The following is an 18,796-nucleotide window of genomic DNA, read 5'->3' as shown; positions in this document are numbered from 1 at the left end:
CTGTGGTGTGGGCAGAAATGACGGGTCTGCAAAAAGGAAAAAAATAATAATAAAAAGGAGCGCTGGGGGAGGGAAACCTGTAGCCCCTTAATATGCGCTGGATGAGAGGAGGTTAATGAGACATAGATGCGATTCTGGTGCAGAGAAGGGAAAATGGCCGCTGTTGGTTTATCAGGTTTATCCAAGGAAAAGAGCCACGCCCAAAACATCCTTTAGCCCAACCCTTTTTGGGTGTAACACTGTGTACAAAGTATTTCGATGAAATTTGATGGGGCTTCAACCACAATTTGAGCAATTTTACTGAATGCAAATTACAGATATTCCACTCACAAACTTCTCTCAAAAACTGCACAAGCTACACACAACTTCCTGCTTCCTACTTCCTGCTAAAATATTTCTCTCCTTTTTATAAGGTAGAGACTCATTAATTCCAGCTCCTATACTGCCCGCGAGCCCAGTAAAGTACTGCCCCTGTTATTGTCCTTATCTGTTGTGTCTCAGAGAATTGTGGGAGGCACATACCCCCCCCCCAGAGTCTTTTCAGTCACTTGTCTCTGTCCTTGAATAAAAGGCACCTATCTAGTGCTTCCAATCCCTATTTCTGTAGGGAAATGAGAGAGAGCAGACAGTAACCCTTCCAACACTTTCCTCTTGTCTCTATATATTAGGTAGCGGAAGGAGGGTGGTTTGGGCATGTTGTGCCCAGTGACTTTCTTTGGGTCACTTTTCCTGAAGTTTAACTTTGGCGGTTTGGCCCAAGGAAATGATTCCCTGTGGGAAGTCTGTATCAGGAATTGGGTATTGCCTTTTGTAGGAACATGGTTTCAAGGCGGTAGAATGAAGAGATTTCGGATAGTACAGTTGTATCACAGGGTGATCAGGGACTATTTTGCTGTTTCTCTCGCTTTGAGAGACTGTGTGTGTGACATCCTTCAGGAAAGCCTTCGCTATCTTAATGGCAAGAGACTCCCCCCTAAGTTCTTTGACAACTGTTGGCTTTCACTCCAAGGGAAACTCTATGTCTGGGGCAACTTAAATTATCTTAGTATTGGCAGCAAAAATTGCCCCTGGGAGTGTGAAGAGGAAGAGATCCAGGATCACTTCCTGGTCAGTTGCCCTGTGACTAGAGACGTGTATGGTCAGTTAGCCGCAGCTCTTAACTGAATTGTTCAGTGTAAAAATAAAAACTGGGTAAATAGATAGGCTGTGCAAAATAAAAAATGTTTCTAATATAGCTAGTTAGGCACAAATGTAATGTATAAAGGCTGGAGTGATTTGATGTATAACATGTCAGTCAGGACACTACTCTCTACTACTACTCTCTTGGTTTACACTGACTGGTTACCCTGGCTACCAGGCAGTAACCAATCAGAGACTTGAGGGGGGGGCCACATGGGTCATAACTGTTGCTTTTGAATGTGAGCTGAATGCTTAGGATCAATTGCAAACTCACTGAACAGAAATGTACCATGTTGCCCCCCTTCAAGTCGTGTTCTGGCTGTTTTATTAGACATCTGTTCACTCTGTTTGTATTGGTATTGGTATTGGTATTGGTATTGTCTCCCATACTCTGATACTGCTCTCCTTTTATCCTCAGGGTGATGGCAGAGATATTGCCCAGCACAATGTACGAGCAGAGATATGTCCTGGAAATGATTTATTTTGTTCTCCATGCATTTCTGGAAGGGTGGGGGAGTTTAGTTATTGTTTTTGTGTTGGGGTGGTACAAAGGCCATATGGACAAAAACAAGACTTTGCAAGTTAGGCCTTGTGAATTGGTGGTTTGGACTATTGCCTATGGACAGAGGGATGGACTCTGGGGGCAGGAGGGTGAATGGGTGGGGTTGTTGGTTTTCTGATATGTTAACGTTTTGAATTAATGTAAGTGCATTTTTATAATAAAAATCCCTATATATTAAGTACATCCCTATTTCTATCATGTACGAGAATTTGAATGACAAAAGTTACATAATGCCCATCAGCGTTCCATGTCCTGTATAATTTGGCCAGCTGTTAACCCTCCAGATGCTGAGTCTCCACCAATCTCCGCATCCTCACAAAGCCCCCTGAACTTGCTTTAAAATGTCATTTTCAAAAGACTCTTTAACAAGGAGTCTATATGTTCTCTCCTTGTCTGTATGGGTTTCCCAGTTTCCTCCCACCTTCCAAAATAATACAGGCAGGTTAATTCCTGATAAAACCACGCCACTGTTATAAAGGCCTTCGTTTGCAAGCTCTACTGGGTTATCCACATTATCACGAGAATATGTCAATGTCGCTTTAAATCCTACCGCCGATCACTAATCCCGTGCCAAAATATTCTCAGAACTCAGGTCAGATTAAGAAGTTATTCTTATTGTTTCTTATTGAACGATTTTTCTTCGATCAGAAAAAGCTTAGAAAACTTATGGGGAAGGTCCCCATAGGCTAACATTGTAACTCGGTAGGTTTAAAGTGGTTAAGTAGGTAGTCAAATTTTTTTTTTAAAGAGACAGTACTTCGACTATCGAATAGTCGAACGATTTTTAGTTCGAATCGAAGTCCTAGTCGAAGTAGCCTATTCGATGGTCGAAGTACCCAAAAAAAAACTTCGAAATTCGAAGTTTTTTTACTTTGAATCCTTCACTCGAGCTTAGTAAATGTGGCCCGAAGTCTACTAGAAAATCAATATAAATGTAAACATTAAATAAACCCAACAGGCTGGTTTGGTTTCCAATAAGGATTAATTATATCTTAGTTGGGATAAAGTACAAGGGACTGTTTTATTATCACAGAGAAAAAGCAAATTGTTCTTTAAAAATTGGATTATTTGGATAAAATGAAGTCTATGGGAGAGGGCCTTATCATAATTCAGAGCTTTCTGGAGAACGGGTTTCCAGATAACGAATCCCCTACCTGTATGATGTAGAGAGTAATATTCGGAGACAATTGGTTTTCATTTTTTATTATTTGTGGTTTTTGAGTGATTTCGCGTTTTTTTCAGCAGCTCTCCAGTTCGCAATTTCAGCAATCTGGTTGCTAGGGTCCAAAATAAACTAGCAACCATGCACTGATTTGAATTAGAGGCTGGAATATGAATAGGAGAGGCCTGAATAGACAGAGGAGTAATAAAAAGTAGCAGTAATAATAAATGTGTAGCTTTACAGAGCATTTGTTTTTTAGATGGGGTCAGCGACCCCTGTTTGAAAACTTGAAAGAGTCCCTGTAAAAGTAAGCACGCATGGCGGAGGGGAAGGGGTGGTGAGCAGACAGGCCATGGGGACATTTGGATTAGCAGCCCCAGTAGGCCCTGCACACCCCAGTCTGAACCTGGTATTGTACACTAGTGATGGCCGAATTTGTCCCGTTTCCCTTCACCAAAAAAAATCGCTACAAAATTTGCAAAATCGAAATATTTCCTCTTGGGGAATGTTATACTGGTCACACAACTGTTGCACTGAGAGTAAGGGTGTCCATTTAGTAAAGGAATATACTGTAGTCAGGTTGTTTTGTTTTCACCACTGGAAGGTCCCACCAGAAATCACTGGAGGAAAGTCTGGGTTAGACAAAAAAACAGCTGGTTTAGATGGAGAAACAAACTTATAAGGCCAAATCTTGAGAGAATTTGACAGAAATCCCTAGAGGAAAGTCTGGGTTAGACAAACCCTGAGAGAATGTGACAATATTGGGTGTGCCCTTATTTATAGAGGGAAGCGTTAAGAACATAAGGGGGGATGAAGCCCGTTTAGGGATGAAATGGGGTTATGCAAGGCCCCCTTCCCTGTAAGGTGCAGCCCTTTTAGCCTCCCCCACCCCATTCCCAGCTAGCCCCCAGGTAAGAACAATGGAAAGGGGGAAAAAAGTGGGCGGGTTGGGGGTGGAAACAGAGGAGGAGCGTTGAGCAGGGCAGGGGTTTTAAGAGGATGTGGTTTGTGAAGAGTTCATACGTATTTGTTTTTTGTTTCCCACCCTCCCTCTCTAGGTAAGACGGATCCAGTCGAGAAAAAGGTGCTCCAGGGTTGTTACGACCGATCGCCTGGATGGGGTCAGGAAGGAATTTTTCTCATAGCACTTAATTGGCTGAAAAGTGCTAGAGTTTTCGCCTTCCTCTGGAGTACCATTATCTGTGTTGGTCAACAGATTTGCTAGGGTCAGCTGCGGCTAGGCATCAGTGCAGCTCTAGGTCTACGAATTGGTTACAGTGCAGGCCTATCTTGAGTGAGTCACAAGTGTGCATCAGACTGGGACTGCACGGTCTTCTCTGATGCATGCAAGTGACTGGGCTAGTGCCTTTTATGCACATTGAGGGAGCAGCAGGTGGGCAAAAAGGCGGTCACTGAGTGCGCCCGGCCCTGTGATCTGTACTTCATGTTTGGAAATTTTTTGGGCATTGAGCCCATGTTTTTTTGAGTTGCACATTTTTTGGGCAGGGAGCCCACGTTTGGAGAATAATAGCCGCATCTGGGGTTCAGGGTGTACCTTAACTTTGATTCTTTAAAGGGGAAGAAAACCTAGTCGGCGAAAAAACCCCACCCCCCCTCCCGTTTGTTGCCCACCCTCCCTCCTCCCCCCTGGCCTATCCGTCCCGCTGGGCAAATGCCCCTAACTTGTTACTTACCCTTCTGCGCAGGTCCAGTCCAGGGAGTTCACAGACGACATCTTCTTCCACGCGATCTTCTTCCTGCTTTGAACGGTGCATGCGCAGTAGGATCATTTCGCCGGTACGATCTACTGCGCATGCGCGTGACTTTTGGCGCATGCGCAGTAGATCCGTACCGGCGAAATGATCCTACTGCGCATGCGCCAAAACGCCGTTCACTGCAGGAAGATCGTGTGGAAGAAGATGTCGTCTGTGAACTCCCTGGACTGGACCTGCACAGAAGGGTAAGTAACAAGTTAGGGGCATTTGCCCAGGGTGACGGGCAACGTTTTTGCACCAACTAGGTTTCCTTCCCCTTTAAGTGTAAAATAAAGCCTGTGACCTCCGGGGGGCGGAGCCGGGATGTGAACGGGGGTAGACGTGTGTAGCTGCAGCTCCCGTGTTTTTCACTGATCCTGAACAACTACCTGCTGCTGTCTCTCGACACAAAGATTCTACGTGTTAGCTATATCATCTACCGGTGGAAAATGCCTCCTAAAAGCAATTTGAAACCCAAGGCTGACGGCGTACAGAAGTTTTTCGCCAAGGCACATGCACAAGATGGCGATGGCCTTGGATATGGGCGCCAGTACTGCGTCATGCAATACGGCTTTATTAGCGGAGACTGAAGGATTCCCTGAACAGGTACCGGAGCCTTCCCTTCAATCCTTAATGCTAGCAATCACTGAATCCAAAGCATCGCTATCGGCTAAGCTCACTGACACGGCGACTACAGTCACATCTAAAATAGAAGAGATCCGTGTGGACCTCTCGTTGATCCGCCAAGATATGCAGAAATTACGCGAACGCACCGGAGAAACTGAACGCCGCATAGGTGAGCTGGAGGATGGCGTCAACCCTCTTCAAAGACAGGTACAGCGGCTTCAACAGGACCACAAATTGCTGTTAGCGCATGTCGACGACTTGGAAAACAGACAGCGCAGATCCAATCTTCGCCTTATAGGCCTTCCTGAAGGAAGCGAAGGGACTCATATGGAAAGTTTCCTAGAGGGATGGCTTAAAGATAAATTAGGCCCTAATTTATTTTCTCCACAATTTGCGATAGAAAGGGCCCACAGGGTCCCGGCACGCAGGCCTCCCCCTGGCGCTCCTCCAAGAGCAGTTGTACTTAAAATGCTAAACTTTAAGGACAGGGATGCGGCACTTCGAGAGGCCAGAATCAAAGGAGAAATCACTCAAGGTAACGCTAAAGTTTCACTGTATCCGGATTTTTCGACTATTGTCCAGAAAAAGCGTAGCTCCTTTATTGAAGTGCGGCGAATACTGCGGGAGCATAAAATACAATATGCAATGCTGTTCCCTGCGAAACTACGCATCACCACAGGGGACTCCTCCATCTTCTTCGACCAGCCAGACGAGGTATCAAAATGGATCGAGACGCATCTGCATGCTGCCCCGAGCCTTCAATCTCCTCGCCGAGAGAACGCAAATCCTTAAGGATCTCCTAATGTCAATATAATGGAAGCACCTGTTTCCTGCTACGAGGGAGGCCAGTTCCTCATACCAAGTGCTTGGTTGCATTATCGCTATTTTCAAGTACCATCAGAGATAAACTACCTAAAGTCATTTGGCCTTATAATTCAACGAGGGGATTTGGTACCGATGCCGGAAACTTTGTGTTCTGTCTCCTAAATTTTACCCCGGATCACCAGCAGACAACTTAGCGGGAAGCTATGGCTACTAATCGAGAAAGTTACAAACTCTCTTTTCCTCCATCATTGCTAAAGTTTGGGGTACAGGCTCGGCTATGTTTAAATTTGAGCAGGGGTGGGTGTGGGCAAAGTTGGGTCCAAGGGATTTTTGTTTGTGTACTAAATTTTTTTTTCAGTACGTTAAAAAAGTTACTGATGACAAGCTATGTCTTATAAGCAAGTTGTTTTACATTAATACATATCTATGGTCCAATGTCTAATGTGTCTGTGTGCTCCTGGAACGTCAGGGGCCTTAATTCTAGGTTCAAGCGTGCACAGTTATTCAACTATCTCAAAACATACTCCCCTTCACTATTATTTCTGCAAGAAACCCACCTTACCGGGCAAAAAATCCTCGCATTAAAAAAGGCTTGGGTGGCTCATCACTACCATGCCACATTTTCTACGCATGCCAGAGGGGTGGCCATATTGGTGAGAAAAAACTTACTTTTTGAACTGCTAAATATTAAGATAGACACTTTTGGCAGATATATCCTTATGCACTGTAAGATCAACTCTAGTCCATTGGTTTTGGGTAATGTATATCTTCCTCCTCCCATGTCTATGGATACGCTCCAATCTATATTTAATAAAGTACTGGAGTTTCCCCCCAGCCCCTTTCTGCTTGATTGGAGATTTTAATTCTCCCCTTTACCCTGACATAGATAAACTATCCTCCACGGTGCTGAACCCGACCCCTCTAGCTGTCTGGGCTCAGAACTTGGCTCTGACAGAGGTGTGGCGCTGGAAACACCCACACACAAAACAGTTTTCTTGTCACTCCACAACGCACCAAACCCTCTCCAGGATAGATTTGGCTCTGGTCTCAAATGACTTTCTCCCCCTGGTTACAGATGCGGCTTATCTCCCTAGGGCCTTTTCTGATCATGCCCCACTTCTGTTAAACCTACAAATACAAAAATATCCGGTGGATAAACTATGGCGTCTCAGCCCTATATGGTTAAAAAATCCGGAGGTCCAAGAGTCTATTACCCAGGAATATAGTGAATACTGGGCAAACAATGTAGATACGTCCACCCCAAACATGTGTTGGGAGGCCTCGAAAGCAGTAGCTCGGGGCTCCCTGATAGCTGCAATTAATAGAGCTAGGAGAAACACTAAACAGATGATTCGAACTGCTGAAAGTGAGCTTCGGGAAGCAGAATCGGAGTTTACTAACAACCCTGATGAGGACACTCATAGTAACATGTGTAAAGCACAAAGGGCGTTAGAGTTAGTCCGGACAGCATTGACGGAAAAAAAACTGTTATATGCTTCTCAACGGCTTTTTGACCAGGGGGAAAAAAGTGGGAAAACACTTGCCTATCTAGCTAAGACATCCAATGCCAGTACTGGGATCCCTAGCATTAATAAAGCGGATGGTACTGCTACTACCTCCCCTGGTGAGATAATTAAAGTGTTTACAGATTATTATGCCAATTTATACCAATCCCAGTTATCAGTTCCACAAGAATCCATTAGCTCATACTTAAGTAAATTTCCCATTCCACATCTGGACAACCACCAAAGGCTATTCCTTGATAATGATATTACCCTACAGGAAATAGCTGAGGCCCTTCACTCTCTTCCAAGTAATAAAACTCCGGGAGTGGATGGTCTCCCCTCTGAATGGTATAAAACCACAGCCATAGAGGTAGTTCCCAAACTATTGCAGATGTATAATGCAGCCAGGGTGGATCAGAAACTCCTGCCTTCGCTGTATTCGGCACTAATAGTATTAATACATAAACATGGTAAAAATCCAGAATTCTGCGACTCATATCGGCCCATCTCACTCATCAACACAGAAAATTCTGGCTAACCGTTTAATCAAGGTCATAAACACTGTTATTCACCCAGATCAGTCTGGGTTCATGCCTAACAAATCGACCTCCATAAATTTAAGACGGGTATATACTAACCTTCAGATGACTCATGATAATCCTGGCTCACGAATTATGGTATCCCTTGACTCGGCTAAAGCTTTCGATACAATAGAATGGCCCTTTTTGTGGGAAGTGCTTGGGGTATTCGGATTTGGACCTAAATTTATTTCGTGGATTAAATTACTCTATGCAGCTCCAGTTGCTCAGGTCAGAGTCAATAACTCTACATCAACCCCTTTCCCACTCCACCGGGGTACTCGCCAAGGATGTCCATTATCCCCACTATTATTCGCATTAGCGATAGAACCTTTGGCCATAATAATTAGGCAAGCTGATAATATAGAAGGTCTCCGCTATAAGACCTGTGAAGAACGTATTGCATTATATGCAGACGACGTTTTATTGTTTCTAGCAGACCCAGGCCCCTCTCTCCAAAATGCTCTATATCTTATACAAGAATTTGGAACGTACTCAGGCCTAAAAGTCAATTGGGGGAAATCATCTATTTTACCGATTGACTTTATTCCTCAAGATCTTCGTACTTCAAATACTGATTTACAGTGGTCTGACCAAATTAAATATCTGGGAATTAATATTATGGTTAATGAGAACAAATTTGTAGATGATAATTTAAATCCACTAATACAAAAATTTACTACAACAGCAATGTCCTGGAAAAACCTCCCCTTAACTCTTTGGGGAAAGATAAACTTATTCAAGATGATTTTCCTCCCTAAATTCTTATACCTCTTCCGGAATTCCCCTATGAGATTACCTAGACTATACTTTGATAAGATCAATAGTGTTTTGATTTCTTTCATTTGGGCTGATAAGAAACCCAGAATCTCATGGAAATCCCTAACAGCGGCAACATCAAATGGTGGGTTGGGCCTTCCAAATCTGTGGTTCTACTATTTAGCTGCACAAATGTCTCACTTACATGGCTGGTTTGTACCTAACCCAGATGATCCCAATATGTTGTTCCACTCTCTTATATTGGGCTCAATTGAATCCCTAGATCACTGCCCCAAAAGGAAGCTGAGAGACTCTAATGTAATACCACCTGTGTTGAGGGCCCCATATGAGGCATGGCAAACTACTCTTCGTACAAAGAGGCTCCAACCTCCCTTGCTAACGCCCCATACACCTATATGGGGTAACTCCCATTTACCTCATTTCCGACATTTATTAGACTTCATTTACTGGCCTAAAATGAACATTAAAACCCTGGGTGATCTACTATATCAGGGACCCTTCCCTTCCCTTTTACAATTGCAGGAGTCTATTACAACTGGGCGGGTAAATGTCTTCAGATATATGCAATTACAACATGCCTTTAGGGCTCAATTTGGCTCAGGGCAGATTGAATATCACTGTTTTGAGTTTGAAGGTATACTTCAAGCGGAAGACTCTCGGAAGCTAGTTACTAAACTGTACAAAGCTCTGCAAAACTTGGGAATTTCCCCGTTTGCACTTGCCCGTCGCAAATGGCAGGAACTTCTGCCAGATCTGACAGATGATAGCTGGGAGGAAGCTACAAAGGCTAATTATAGCTTTCTTATATCAACTAGAGATCGGCTTATTAATTTTAAGGTCCTCCATCTCTACTATTATTCACCAGTTAGACTGCACAAGATCTTTCCAGAGAAGTCCTCAGCCTGTCCCAGGTGTCAATATCCAACAGCAGACTTCTTGCATGTTATGTGGTCATGTCCGCATATAGTCAAGTTTTGGCGGAAAATTGTTAAATGTCTCAGTGATACTTTGGAACTGCCACGGGTCCTCTCTCCTGAAGTTTGCCTTTTGGGGGTCATAGATGATCTAGCTCCAAGGGCTCATGTTAGAATATTATACCGCACATTATTGTTTTATGCTAAAAAAACGTAATTCTTCACTGGCTCCAGACCAAGCCTCCATCACTTATATATTGGTTGAACTTGGTTAATCGTATTCTGCCACTTATAAAACTCACATATGAGGCACGTGGTTCGGTAACTAAATTTGACAAAATTTGGGAGAGGTGGCTTGAGGTATACCCTAATCCTACTGTTATTTAAGAGTTCGGGTTTGAAGCTGTGCACTCAGGTGTAGTGAACCATCGGTGTAATTGAACTGTGCTATCATTATGACCGGATGTTAGTTACTTGCTTACCCATGTACTTTGAAATATGCTGTGTTCTTAGCTTGTCATTTGTTTAATAAAAAAAATAAACCTTTAAAAAAAAAAAAAAAAAGCCTGTGACCTCCACCGATTTTGCCATAATATGTCTCTGTGTTTTAATTGAATGGTAAAGGCACAACTTGGGGGATAGGGGGTTCCTTGGCCTATACATTTCGAACATGCCCACAAGAAGGCCAGTGTTTTTATGGACTTTCCTTGTGTACACTACATCCCAAGATAGTACAGTGGGTCACCTTACAGATTTAGGGTCTATGGCCTTGTTCAATGGTCAGCTCTATGGTTTATGGACATAGATATATGGATGTCAGTGTGAGCATTATGTTCAAGCTGTTTGTAGACGCTCCCTGTGTCTGTATTGGTTTATTCCAGACCCCCAAAAAACAATTTAATTAGTGTGTGTTGATAGGGCCCTTCGACTGAAAGCTCCACTGTGACGATATAAATAATGATAAACATTACCAAGCACTGTGTACACACACACACATATATATATATATTGTCTCTCTAACAGGGAGATGTGTTTAGTTACTGTCTTGGTCCCTTATTAACTCTATTCAGGCACCTTACACTGGCTTTGCAGGAACTCTGAAGCATGTGGGTAAGACAGTGAACCAGAGCACAGGCACACACAGGAACTGATCTTGTAGAGAATAACTTTTACTAAGAGTTAACACAGCAACATATAACAGCACACTGTAAAATGGTGGCTTAGTCTTTCTAACACTCTCAGCACAGGAACAGGAAGAACAGAACATGTGACCAGATCTGATTTGTCCTACTTTTCTGTGGTGTTGGCAGAAATGACGGGTCTGCAAAAAGGAAAAAAATAATAATAAAAAGGAGCGCTGGGGGAGGGAAACCTGTAGCCCCTTAATATGCGCTGGATGAGAGGAGGTTAATGAGACATAGATGCGATTCTGGTGCAGCGAAGGGAAAATGGCCGCTGTTTGTTTATCAGGTTTATCCAAGGAAAAGATAGCCACGCCCAAAACATCCTTTAGCCCAACCCTTTTTGGGTGTAACACTGTGTACAAAGTATTTCGATGAAACTTGATGGGGCTTCAACCACAATCTGAGCAATTTTACTGAATGCAAATTACAGATATTCCACTCACACACTTCTCTCAAAAACTGCACAAGCTACACACAACTTCCTGCTTCCTACCAAAATATTTCTCTCCTTTTTATAAGGTAGAGACTCATTAATTCCAGCTCCTATACTGCCCACGAGCCAGTAAAGTACTGCCCCTGTTATTGTCCTTATCTGTTGTGTCTCAGAGAATTGTGGGAGGCACATACCTACCCCCCCAGACTCTTTTCAGTCACTTGTCTCTGTCCTTGAATAAAAGGCACCTATCTAGTGCTTCCAATCCCTGTTTCTGTAGGAAAATGAGAGAGAGCAGACAGTAACCCTTCCAACACTTTCCTTTTGTCTCTGTCTCTATATATTAGGTAGCGGAAGGAGGGTGGTTTGGGCATGTTGTGCCCAGTGACTTTCTTTGGGTCACTTTTCCTGAAGTTTAACTTTGGCGGTTTGGCCCAAGGAAATGATTCCCTGTGGGAAGTCTGTATCAGGAATTGGGTATTGCCTTTTGTAGGAACATGGTTTCAAGGCGGTAGAATGAAGAGATTTCGGATAGTACAGTTGTATCACAGGGTGATCAGGGACTATTTTGCTGTTTCTCTCACTTTGAGAGAGTGTGTGTGTGACATCCTTCAGGAAAGCCTTCGCTATCTTAATGGCAAGAGACTCCCCCCTAAGTTCTTTGACAACTGTTGGCTTTCACTCCAAGGGAAACTCTATGTCCGGGGCAACTTAAATTATCTTAGTATTGGCAGCAAAAATTGCCCCTGGGAGTGTGAAGAGGAAGAGACCCAGGATCACTTTCTGGTCAGTTGCCCTGTGACTAGAGACGTGTATGGTCAGTTAGCCGCAGCTCTTACAGTTCCCGCCCTGAAAAACTTGACCTATACAGAGTCAGCCTATGGGGTTTCTGTCAGGCAACATCTACTGGACCGTGAGACCCTTTACATTATCATTGCCGGCACACGGTACCCAGATCTGGCAGCCAGAGCCGGGCCAACCCAGCCAGGCACCCTAGCTGGGCACGGCGCCGGCTGAGTGCGTGCTTGAGCACGCATTCCCCAAAGTGCGCTCGAGCGCGCATGCGCCAAAGTGTGCTCGAGCGCAGAAGCGCATTATTACCCAAAAAATATTCATGGCAGTCGGGGAGAGACGGGCCGGGACAATGGGTAGGCCGTCAGAGCAGGTACGTGCCTGGCGCCCCCCCAGCTTTGCGCCTAGGCACGTGCCTACTCTGCCTACCCCTAGTTCCGGCCTGCTGGCAGCATGGGTGCAGGAGATCCTTTGGCTTTTCTGGTACTACTCCTGATAACATTGTTAAGGCAACTCTGGCTCAGTTGAGTTTCCTGAAGGGAAATTGAGATAAGAAGGTCTGTAGCTAATGAAAAGCGATGGCGATGGGCGATGGGAAATGATTTATTTTGTTCTCTCCATGCATTTCTGGAAGGGTGGGGGAGTTTAGATATTGTTTTTGTGTTGGGGTGGTACAAAGGCCATATGGACAAAAACAAGACTTTGCAAGTTTGGCCTGTGTGAATTGGTGTTTGGTCTAATTGGCCTATGGACAGAGGGATGGACTCTGCGGGCAGGAGGGTGTATGGGTGGGGTTGTTGGTTTTCTGATATGTTAAACGTTTTGATTTAATGTAAGTGCATTTTTATAATAATAAAAATTCCTATATATTAAGTACATCCTATTTCTATTATGTACTAGAAGTTGGAATGACAGAAATTACATAATGCCCATCAGCGTTCCATATCTTGTATAATTTGGCCAGCTGTTAACCCTCCAGATGCTGAGTTTCCACCGATCTCCAAAGCCCCCTGAACTTGCTTTAAAATGTCATTTTCAAAAGACTCTTTAACAAGGAGTCTATATGTTCTCTCCTTGTCTGTATGGGTTTCCCAGTTTCCTCCCACCTTCCAAAATAATACAGGCAGGTTAATTTGCTCCTGATAAAACCACGCCACTGTTATAAGGGCCTTAGATTGCAAGCTCTACTGGGAAGGGACTGCCGATCCCGATTACCCACATTATCAAGAGAATATGTCAATCTCGCTTTTAAAACCCACTGCCCGTGGGATTTATCCTGTGCCAAAATATTCTCAGAACTCAGATTAAGAAGTTATTCTTATTGTTTCAGCATGGAAAGCACCGACGGCTCCCATACAATCGGTGCCGGAATGTTGAATTATATAGGCAGACATCTTTGAACAGAGGCAAAGCACTTCATCCCATACATGCCACAGCAAGCCCCTTCAAAAAATGCCGCATACTAAATACAGCAATTAAAGTACAAGTAAACCCTTACTATTACAAACGATGTTTCAATTGTTATTAGGGTACAGAGCATCACGCAACTTTCCTCTGTCGGCACCCGTCCCTATCTCCTCCACATTTGAGTCCCTCCAGCAAAACCCTGAAATTTAGTGACCTGACAACAAAAGGGATTCAATGAATGTCGAACGTGCCATAGGCGTCATAAATCTCCAGGGCTGTATTTATCCAAGTAATATAAGCTTTTTCATTCAAAATAACTGATATCTTCACTGGGGCTTTACTTGCCCTTGATTTGTAATTAGAAGCTAAATAAAGGAAGAAACAGAAGCTTTATTTGTATTTTTAAATGGCGTTCAGACTAGGACCGTATGGCTTTCTACCACATATTGTCTTCGGTTTCCCTACTACATTTATTAAACTGCAATTTATCTATTCTGGCCGGGAGTATGCAGGAGGCATTCGGAACTAAAGCCCTACAGACTGGGTGAGAAAACATATTAACCAAGCTGTAACCCCCTTATTACCAGCATCCTCCCTTACAGATTTTTTTGCAATTTACTGATTCTATATCAGTCCTATAGGTCCTCCCTGCCAGGGTCCATGGCCAGGTAACAGTGGCCACCCCTTAGTCTCCCCCAAGTAGTTCTCCACTGTGGATAGGAATTTTAATACCAATCATGTCTGCAACAGAGTCTTCCTCATCTAGGGTCATCATAGTATTGAGTCTAAAGCCACCTTTTCGCAAATTTTAAGTATGATGTAGACGAGTGATTCTGTCTGACAATCTTTACAATTGGTTTTTTGAATTTTTTATTATGCAGTTTTTGAGACATTTAGCTTTTTAATTCAGCAGCCTCTCCGGTTTACAATCTGGTTCGCTAGGGTCCAAATTACCCCTAGCAACCATGCACTGAGTTTGACAATAAGGAGACTGGAAATATGGACTCCAGCATCAAATTGGCACTGCTGACTCCCAGATCAAACGGCATGGTGACTCCCAATGGCCACAGTGACTCCCAAGCATCAATGCACAGTCAACTCCCAGAATGCAATAGGGCCCGCAACATTACATAGGGCATTGTACATAAGTCAAAGGGATTTACGCAAATGGGGGCACGATCGAGCGATCGAAGGAAAAAAATGCGTCTTGATCGAAACGATTAATCCTTCGAACTGATACGATTTTGAACGATTTTTTCTTCGGATCAGAAAACTTTCAGCAAAAACTTATAGGGAAGGTTCCCGCACATAAGGGCAACATTATAGCTCGATGGTTTAAAGTGGTGAAGTAGGTGAGTCGAAGTTTTTTTAAGTAGACAGTACTTCGGACTATCGAATAGCTCGACGAATTTTAGTTCGAATCGACAGTCCGTAGTCGAAGTAGCCTATTCGATGCGTCTTCGGAAGTACCAAAAAACCCTTCGAGTCGCTTCAAAGTTTTTACATCGCTTGAATCGTGCCTTCACCGAGCTTAAGTAAATGGGCCCGAAGTCACTAGAAAATCAATTGTAAATGTAACATTAAAATAAACCCAACAGGCTGGTTTGGTTTCCAATAAGGATTAATATATCTTAGTTGGGAATAAAGTACAAGGGACTTTTTATTTATCACAGAGAAAAAGCAAATTCGTTGTTAAAAATTTGGATTATTTGGATAAAAGAAAAGTCTATGGGAGAGGGCCTTTCCATAATTCAGAGCTGTTCTGGAGAACGGAGTTTCCAGATTAACGAAAATCCCCACCTGTATGGTAGAGAAGTAATATTCGGAGGACAATGGTTTTCATTTTTTTATTATTTGTGGTTTTGAGTATTTCACGTTTATCCCAGCCAGCTCCCCAGCCGCCCAGTTCAGCATCTGGTTGCTAGGGTCCAATATAAACTAAGCAACCATGCATTGATTTGAATTAGAGGCTGCGATATGAATAGGAGAGCCTGAATAGACAGTCAGGGAGTAATAAAAAGTAGCAGTAGTATAATAATAAATGTGTAGCTTTACAGAGCATTTGTTTTTTAGATGGGTCAGCGACTCCGTTTTTGAAAACTTGAAAGAGTCCCTTGTAAAAGTAAGACGCATGGCGGAAGGTAAAGGGGTGCCAGGGGGGGGTCGAGGCAGACAGGCCATTGGGGACATCTTGATCTAGCAGCCCCAGACAGGCCTTGCACACCCAGTCTGCAACCTGCGTATTGTACACTCAGTGATGGTCCGGAATTCTGTCCCGTTTCCCTTCACCAAACAAGAAATCCGGTAGAAAATTTGCAAAATCGAAAATTACTTTTTCCCTCTTGGGGACTGTTATACTCGGTTCACACAAACTGCTGGCACTGACGAGTAAGGGTGTCACATTTATAAAGGAAATATACTGTCAGCTCACGGTTGTTTCTGTTCACCACTGGAAGGTCCCACCAGAAAACTCACTGGACGGAAAAGTCTGCGGGGGGTTAGACCAAAAAAAAACAGCTGGTTTAGATGGAGAAACACAACTTATAAGGGCCAAATCTTCTGGAGGAGGAATTTTGCAGCAAGAAATCTCCCCTCATTTTGAGCCGCATCACAGGAGGTCATGCATTGGCTTACCCGCCCATCATTTCCATCTGAGAGAATGTATCGACATTATATTCAGCGTCGTGTGCTCCTTTATCTTATAGACGGGAAGTCGGTTATAGACAACATAAAGGTGGGGGATTGAAAAGCCCACTTTAGGGCATCGAAATGGGGCTTATGCCCAAAGGCCCCCCCCCGCTTACACGGTGCAGCCCCTTTTTTTCATGCCTCCCCCACCCATCCCCAGCCTACCCCCAGGTAAGAACAATGGAAAGCGGCGGGACAAAGCACGCTGGCGACGGTTGGGCGCGTGGGAAACACGAGAGGGAGAGAGACGTTTCGAGCAGGGCCAGATGGGTTTTCAAGACGGATGTCTGGTTTCGTCTGAAGCAGTTCCATACGCTAAATCTGTTCTTTGTCCCACCGAGCCCTCCCTCTCATAGGTAAAGTACGGACTCCAGTCTGCAGAACAAATACGCAGTGCTCCAGGGCTTGTTACCAACGATGGCCTGAGAGATGGCCGGTCAGGGAAGGAATTTTTCTCATCAGCCACTAAAATTGGCGACTGCATACTAACGTGAACAGCAGGCAGACTTTCATGTGGTGGCCACAACCAAGCGGGGGGTTTCAGGCCGATGCTTCCATCTATACGCTTACGTCCCAGTAGGCCATAACTACCGGCCAGGGGGAGCAGGGGGGCGATTGTACAGCGACCCGAACCCCCTCGCAGGGTGGCTACCCCCCGGCCAGATGTCGCGGCCCCTGCCTGCGCAGCCTCTGGGCTGTCAGCTTCGGCGCTTTGTGAGGCCCACTTCGCCGCACAACCGAGTAATAAATCGGCAGACTGTAAGTGCGTCTCTACCGAGGTCTGCTCTTCCTGCAGTTCGTGTCTCCATATCACAGGCTAGCCCAGACAGCCGAAGCACAGAATGGCAGCTTCGCTGCGAGCCGATTCTTTTCCTGTAGTATGCTGTGCAATTGATTTCACAATTTTTTCCCCTCCTTCTTTCTTTTTTTCCTTGTCCAATCACTTTTTAAAACTCCTTTTTTCAATTGATGTTGTGAACAAACTCAAAACTGCTTTTCTTACGACCCATTTGCCAGACATTTTAAATATATCCTTGCTCGTTCTGTCGGCTCTTTCTTATACGGCAAACCCAACGCCATTAAAAATAGCGATATGTTATATAGGGAATCTGATATGGAAAGCTTAAGGCTAATCCTAGCGCTCGAATCGAAACACCCCGATCCTACGCTCCCCGCTTCCCCACCTGAAAAGACCCAGAGGCTATGAACCGACAAGAACAAAAAAAAGCTCCAAAAAACAGTTAAGAGCTACCCGTCGTCTCTCTTGCTTAAAGCGGTAGACCATTTCAATCTGCTCTGTACTCTGAAGCAAATATAAATTTTATTGTTACTGTTACTTCTTTATTAACTTTATCAATCATGTTTTACCATTGCATATGCCAAATCGAAGATTCGCATCTTCGGTTTACATGTACTCTCTGGCAGCACAGGACTTCGCGTCCTGAATTCCAAATCCCTGGACCTGAACCCTAAAAGGTCCGAATCCTTGGCCGCCGGAATCCTTGATCGAATCCTGGATTCACGGTGATCCTAAGGTGCTTAAAATAGACTCTGGTTTATTACCTGGAGCAAAAATTTTTCAACTTTCACCTAACATACAATAAATGGAAACATGAACCGTCAACATTGCCTCTCTTCTGCTCCTCGACCTCCTCCCTATTCCATTGTCTTACCAGGCTCCACGTCGGACCAAGACTTTGAGAAAATTCCCTGAAGTCCCTGAATCCGCCTGTGGATACAGCTTTTTACAAACTTTTCATCTTCAATCGCCAGATTGTACCGTTGCCAATGGACGGTACCACTCCTCGATCGGCATTCCTTCTTCTCCAACATACGTGGCGAAAAAGCATGATCTTCCTTCGAGAGAGGATTCAGCCCTTCGACATCCACGCCGCCAAAAACAACTTATCCTTGCCTCGATCTCCGTCTTCATCAATATCGGACTCTTCCTTTGGCCACGAACGGCAATGCATCCTTTCTGTACTTGGGGTTTCACTTCCTCTTCTTGTACAATAGATTTATCTTGTCTTAACACCCCACATCGCCCTATACTCACTGCTGCTCCAGCCCCCCCCACAGGTACAAGTCTTTGAAAACTCTGCGGCATCCAGAAACAAAAGCAAATAATGTTGTGGATCCTCTCGGATACATCAACGGCTACAATTCAAACCCCTCCACCCCCTTCTCTCTTGTTTCTATAAGTACTTCTCCTTTCCCCTCGCTTCCCTCCCATTCGCACTCCTCGCAACCGGCATATACTATCTCCCTCCTGGTATCTCTTACTTTCTGATAAAAATGAGTGCGTGTCTCTCGCCTCCGTGCTTATTTATCATTGATATATTCAATGCAGAGTATACATCAGCCCGCGAGGAAGCGATCAATATGTCTGGCTGACATGCTGCGTTT

Source organism: Xenopus laevis, chromosome 4L, assembly GCF_017654675.1.
Source record: "Xenopus laevis strain J_2021 chromosome 4L, Xenopus_laevis_v10.1, whole genome shotgun sequence".
NCBI lineage: Eukaryota > Metazoa > Chordata > Amphibia > Anura > Pipidae > Xenopus > Xenopus laevis.
This window is presented reverse-complemented; position numbering follows the sequence as displayed.